A 7,719-nucleotide genomic window follows, 5' to 3' on the forward strand; every position below is an offset into this window, starting at 1 on the left:
TTTAACAGGCTAACACCGAACCTTTTCTCTTAGTGTATCATTCCTTTACTAAGTCCCTTTACCCTTTTATTTTAATAAAAACTCAACAACCAATGCCTTATATTTTTAATATCTAGGCTTACACATAAACCTTCACAAGAGCATACAAGCTCTTGCAACCTTTATAAGGTTGATTACACACAAAAAAAATAGTAAGGAAAAGATGTGAAATGAATAGCAATGAATATGACACTTTTCAAGATTGTTCGCTAAACATAAATGTTTCTTAGAGGTAGGTTTTATACCCTCTAACAACCAAATAGATGTTATAAATAGGTACATATCCAAATCTTTACTTCTAGCTCTAGATAGTGCATTAAATGCACTGTTAGAGCATAGTCACAGTCGCTACACCTAAATTGCAGTCGCGACTGGCTTTTCACGATCGTAAAACTTAAAGTAGCAACAACTATAGTCCACGTGGCACTCTGTGATTTGCCATGTCAAATTTAATCGCTGGCAGTTTTCTTTAAGGTTTATGCAAATCGCATTTGTAAAACCCGAGGTGCAGGCGTGATACCTACTACCTTCTCAAAATTGAGCTTTGTAGATGTGATCCAGTTGCTCGCGGTCGAAAAATCTACTGCCCTCTGAAATCTCCTTTCCACAAGCGCTTTTCTTTGCTCGCAATCCCGATATTCTCATTTACTTCAACGGTCAAGTTAATTAAGAAAGTCGTGTTTGCGACATGCTTATGGCAGTTGCGATTTATAAGGCAATTTTGGTAACTTGTGTTAATTAAGCCTCAATAATGAACCTTTACAAATAACATTTAAAGTCAAGGTTAAATGCACTTGATTTTAATTGTCAAGGTTAGAATCAAGAGTGCCTTAAGTCATGAAAGAACTTAGGCTAACAATCTCCCCCTTTTTTATTTTGACAATTAAGGTTGAGTTTGAGAGATAAAATAATAAGATAAAAGAAATGAAATAAGAAGAGTTTATCTCTCCCCTATAAAGAAATGAAATAAGAAGAGTTTCTCTCCTCCTATATCTTTTCAAAAGACTCCTCCTTTTTTTATGAAGTTTTTGAACCTAACTCCCCTTTGAGTTACTTATGCTTCTCTCTCCTTTGTCTTAAAGATATTGTATTTAGCTCTCCCCCTTTTCATTTTATTATGTGTCATTTTTAATGTTCTCTCCAGTTTATCTCTCTATTGATAATGTAACTTAACTCTATTTTTATTTCAATTCTTTTTCTAAATTATTTATCTTTTTCTATCTCAATTCTCTTAATCCCCTTTAGCAAAATCAAAAACAAAATAAGTAGAGCAGAAGATAAAGCATAACTAGCATAACAAATGATAGAGTTACATATGACAAAAGCCATTATTATTAATAATGAGCAAAAACTCAATCATTTTTGTCTCATGATGGAATGAATGCACCATTATAAAAAAATAAGAGCAATAAAACAAGTAAATACATCAATATATATACCATGTTTTAAGAATCAAAAGAGTCTCCATCTATCATGCCAAGTTCCCTCTTAATGAAATTTAGTATTTCTTCATTTAGGGGTTTGGTAAAGATGTTAGCAAGTTGGTTATTGGTGTCAATAAATTCTAATACCACATCACTATTTTGCACATGGTCTCTCAAGAAATGATGCTTAATGTCTATGTACTTACTTAGAATGTTGAATAGGATTGTTAGAGAGATTTATAGCACTAGTGTTGTTAAATTTAATAGGATTGTGATCAACCTCTCTCCTCTAATCTCTTAGTTTTTGCTTCATCCATAGGATTTGAGTGCAACAACACCTCATCACCATATATTTGGCTTCCACGGTGGAGAGAGCAATTGAAATTTGTTTCTTGCTAAACCAAGAGACTAAACATTTAACTAGAAGATGACAATGTCCGGAAGTGCTCTTCTTATCTAAAAGACTTCCTGCATAATCAGCATATGAAAAGCCAATTATGTCAAAAGACGAATTTCTAGGATACTAAAGTCCTAAATGCAATGTGCCATACAAGTATTTCAAAATTCTTATAACTGCATTTAAGTAAGACTCTTTAAGACTTGATTGAAATATAGCACAAATAAAAATACTATACATGATATTGGGTCTAAAGGCAGTCAAATATAAAAGAAGTCTGATCATACCTCTATAAATATTTTCATTCACCTTCTCATCTTTGTCCAATTTTATTGAGACATTCATATGTGTTTTTGCTACTTTGCACCCATCCATCTCAAATTTCTTTAAAAGCTCCTTTGTAAACTTAGATTGATGGATGAATATTCCTTAATTGCTTTGTTTAATTTGAAGATCAATGAAGAATCTGAGCTCTCCCATCATGCTTGTTTAAATTTCTCAGTCATACACTTAGCAAAATCCTCACAAAGCAATTCATTAGTAGCACCAAAGATAATGTCATCAACATAAATTTGCACAATGAGAGTTTCATGTTTGTGCTTCTTTATAAACAAAGTAGTGTCAACTTTTTCTTTGAAAAAATTATTTTCTATCAAAAAGAAACTAAGCCTTTCATATCAAGCTCTACGAGCTTATTTAAACCATATAAGGCTTTAGTTAACTTACAATATGATTTAGAGACTTATGATTTTCAAACTCTAGAGCCTATTCAACATACATTTCCTCCTTGATAAAACCATTTAGAATCACATTCTTCACATCTATTTGAATTAATTTGAAATTCATGTGACATGCATGAGCTAAAAGAATTCTAATGGCTTCTAATTTAGTAACCAAAGCAAGGTCTCATCATAGTCAATCATTCCTCTTGGTTATAACCTTTTACGACCAATCTAGCTTTGTTTATAGTAATTAAGCCTTGCTCATCTCATTTGTTTCTAAATACCTATTTGCATCCAATAATTTGGTGGTCTTTAGGTCTAGGAACAAGTTCTCACACTTTGTTTCTCTCAAATTGGTTGAGCTCATCTTGCATAACAATCACCCAACTCCCATAACTTCGAGTCTCATCAATAGTCCTTGGCTCAAAACTAGAAACAAAGGCTAGAATATTCATTACCACAAGTTTAGAATGAGTACTTACACCATTTGATAGATCTCCAATAATTTGAATAGGAGGATGTTCCTTCTTAAAATTCAATTTCTTGGAAAGATTTTATGAACTCTCCATAGTTTGACTTTTTGAGTTGCATCATGGTTAGGTTGGATTTTCTGAGTAGCCTTATGGATTCTTCAATTCCTTTTGATGGGTCATCAAGATTGATATTTAGTTCCTCAAATGTACCTACAAGATCATTCACACAAATACTTTTTCCAAGATCAAGCTTGCTTGATTCATCAAATACAACGTTTATAGACTCTTTAACTACTAAAGTACGTTTGTTAAAGGCTCAATAAGCTTTGCTTGATGTGGAATAGCCAAGAAAGATTTCTATATCGGTTTTGGAGTCAAATTTACTAAGATTTTTCTTGGTGTTTAAAATATAGCATTTGCATCTAAATACTTTAAAATATGAAACCTTAGGCTTTCTTTCATTCCAAAGCTCATAAGATGTTTTATTTACTAAAGGTCTTCTGAAAACTCTATTTGCAACATAATAACTAGTGTTAATGGCTTCCACCCAAAAGTAAGAAGGAAGTTTATTTACATTGAGCATTGTTCTAGCTATTTTCACTAGTGTTCTATTTTTTCTCTCACATTTCATTTTGTTATGATGTCCTAAGAGATGAAAAATTGTAAGAAATGCCCTTGTTTTGCAAAGTGTTTCAAAGAAATCATTTTCAAATATTTTTTTGTGATCACTCTACCATTTTTCATTTTGAATACGTTTTGTAAAACTTTGGAAAACATTGAAAGGTTCATTCTTATAAGCAAGAAAATTAACTTAAGTAAATCTAGAGTAGTCATCAACGATAATAAATGCATATGAATTTCCACCCAAGCTAGTTACTCTAGTTGGTCCAAACAAATCCATATATTGTAGTTGGATTGATCTAGAGGTACTTATAATGTTCCTTTATTTGAATGATGATAGATATTGTTTCTCCATTTAATATGGTTCACAAGGTTTACCTTAGAAAGTCATTCATTAGTTCCTCCTTGGCTAACTTTTGTACAAGATCCATACTTGTATCTGCAAGTTTTTTATGCCATAGCCAAGATTTATTACTAATAGAGACAAAACACTTGAAAGATGGTTAATAATCTTGTGTATGTCAATTGAGTTAGTATCGTCACTTCTTTCTCCCATGAATACTATTTTATCAACCACTAGAGTGTTGACATAGCATCTATTGAAGTCAAAAGTGACTTTATTACCTTTGTCACATAATTGACTTACACTTAATAAACTGTGTCTTAAACCATCAACTAGGAAAACATTATTTACAATGGATTGTCCATTCTTACCAATAGAACCAATACCAATTATTTTACTATTGACATCATTACCAAATATGACTTTGCCTCTAACTTTTGATATTAACAAAGAGGCTCTTGTTTTCTGTTATGTGCCTTAAACATCCACTCTCAACATGCCAAAGATTTGTGCTTGTGGGCTTAAGACACACCTACAAGAAAAAGTCAATTCACTTGGTTTTAGGCACCTAAACAAGATTGGATTCTTAGGAGTTAACTTTGAAAGTGTCATCATGAAGAGGTGCATCTTCCTTATTTGCATTTAACATAGATATGTCCAACTTTCATGCAATAGTGGAAAGCAACCTTTGAATTAGGAGGAGTGTGAGGTCATTTACCATTTTTGCTTGAGGCTTGGACCTCAAAGTATTCACTTTGTTATTGCACATGCATAAGCAAGATTTTTATTGACTTTTGATTGCTTATACATGTATGCATGTTTTGTTCCTTTAGGCTTAGTCTTTAAAAATTATGATGCCATTCCTTTATTCTTTTAAATAGGAGGCTTGGTATGTTCTTTGGCCTTTGAAGTTCCTTTAGGAGTTCTTTTAACTTTCAAAGATTGAGTGGCCTTTACGAATGTTATTGTGTGAGATGTTGGAGATGTGGATAAGAAAGCTCGATTAAATCCAAGTCCATGTCTCATAAAAGGTAGCTTTTAAGATACAACTAATGTATCAAGAGACTTATTCCCTTTGTGAAATTTGAAAATTGAATTCTTAAGCTCCTCAACTTTGTTTTTCAATAAATTATTCTCTCTAAAAAGCTTTTCTTTAAAAACTTCATCCAATGATTTTCTTAAGTCCTTGTTGAATGTTTTAAGACTTGTAATTTCTTTTTTTGAAATCTCAAGATGTTTTTCTAAATTGGAACCTTTATATTTATAAAAATTTAATTTTGATAACATGTTTTTGTAATAGCTCATCCTGATCATCCAATACATCATCAACAAAAGAACGAGCAGATGAATAAGAAGACGATGAATTAAAAGAATGAAAAGTAGAGCTTATCTCATGTGTGTACTCCATGTTGGCCATGAAATAAAAGTTGGCCTTTTCATCTTAATCATTTTCCACGTTGGAGGTTGAGGATGAATCACTCCAAGTAGCCTTCTAGTCATTTTTATTTTCTTTGTCTCCTTACTTTCTCTTTAAGTATTTAGGACAATTTGGTTTCAAGTGTCCTTGCTTTCCACATTCATAGCAAGTAACATCATCCTTTTTGTCCTTGCTTGGTCTTAGCTTAGACAAAGATTTCTTGTTTATAAAAAGCTTGTTGCTCCTTTTTCTTTTGGCCTCTAGAATCCTCTTGACATGTTTGGTGATTACGGCCACATCATTGCTTTCATTTTGAGCTTTTTCTTGGTCTTTATTATTACTTGGATATCATTTGCATCTTGAGCTCTTGTGCTAATCTTAAGTGTTAGAGCCTTCTTCTTCCCACCATCTCTATCAAACTCATCCTTGACTAGAGACATCTCATAGGTTATAAGTTTACCTATGACAACATATGTTGGAGTCTTCTCAAGGTCTTCATTTGCTTCTTTTATGCTAGCCACTCTAGCACCATACTTATCCAAAGGAAGACTCTTAAGAATTTTATTATTAATATCCACAAGCTCATAATGCCTTATTGATAATGTTTAGTAGTCTATTTGTCATGTCAGTGATAGAATTACTTGGCTTCATCTTGAACATTTCATATTTTTGTGATGTATATTTGGATCTTTCTTGACTTAACTTGTTTTGTGCCTTCATGATAGTTCTCCAAGATAGTCCAAATCTAATGAGCCGTAGTGTAATGTTGGACTATCCAACACTCTTTCTAGATAGACAACTCACAAGCATGGGCATAACTTGTTTAATTTTGTGGTTTTGTTTCTTGTGAGCATCAATCCATTCTTCTCTAGAAAGAACCCTTTCTTTCACCATTTCTCATCTCAGTGGGAGCCTTCCATTCATTCACTATATAATCTCACACCTCAATTTCATATGAATCTAAATAGATTTCCGTTCGAATTTTTAAAAAGTATAATAAGATCCATCAAAGTATGGCTTGAGATGTTGAGCTCCTTCATTGGTTGCCATTGATTTTTACACTCGCAATGAAGCTTGAAAATAAATGATTAAGCTCTTATACGACTCGTTGTCCCTTAGAACCAAGAAGGAAGGATTGAATTGGTGACTCCAAATCGCAAAAAAATAGATGAAGTGCAAGTTTTAGAGTCATACAAGGAATCAAACAAGTAAAGGATAAAGAGTAAGGGTTAAGAAGATTGAGACAAGACATTTATAGTGGTTTGGCAACAATCCTCTCTACGTCAACTCCTTAAGATCATACTTGAGTATTTTACTATAATCAACACTTGATTAAACCTTTGAATTTTACAAGCTCACCTAACAACTTGGTGTTTTAATAGGCTAACACCGAACCTCTTCCCTTAGTGTGTCAATCCCTCACTAAGTCCCTTTACCCTTGAGTTTTAATGGGAACTCAATATCCAATTTCTTGTATTTTTATTAATACCTAGGCTCACACACAAAATTTCACAACAACATACAAGCTCTTTCTACCTTTACAAGGTTGACTATATAAAAAATTAATAAGGAAAAGATGTGAAATGAATAGCAATGAATTTGACACTTTTGAAGTTGTTGATCATTCATAACTATCTCTTAGAGGGGGTGTTTATACCCTCTAACAACCAAATAGACATTACAAATAGGTACATAGCCAAATCTTTGCTTCTAGCTCAAGATAGTGCATTGAATACACTGTCAAAGTCGCTACACCTTAATCTTGGTCACAACTGACTTTTTGGGGTCGCAAAACTTAAAATGGCAACTGCTATAATCCACGTGGCACTCCATGATTTGCTATATTAGAAGGAACCATTTGTATTTTTCTTTGAGGTTTATGCAAATCGCGTTTATGAAACTTAAGGTGTAGGCGTGATACCTACTGCCTTCTCAAAATTGAGCTTTGTAGGCGCGACCCAATTGCTCTTGATCGCGAAACCAATACCCTCTAAAATCTTATTTTTGCAGTTGTTATCCTTTGCTTACAATTGCGATATGCTCATTTACTCTAATAGTCAAGTAGATTATGCAATTATGTTTGAGACATGCTTGTGGCGATCATAATTTATAAGGCAATTTTGGTAACTTGAGTTGATTAGACCCAACAATGAACCTTTATAAAGAACACTTAAAACCAAGGTTAAATGCACTCAATTTTAATTGCCAAGGTCAAAATCAAAGGTGCCTTGAGTCATTAAAGGACTTAGGCTAACAAGGAAAAATAGTAAAAAGATAAAAATA

The sequence above is a fragment of the Ricinus communis genome, chromosome 7, assembly GCF_019578655.1.
Source record: "Ricinus communis isolate WT05 ecotype wild-type chromosome 7, ASM1957865v1, whole genome shotgun sequence".
NCBI classification, from domain to species: Eukaryota; Viridiplantae; Streptophyta; class Magnoliopsida; order Malpighiales; family Euphorbiaceae; genus Ricinus; species Ricinus communis.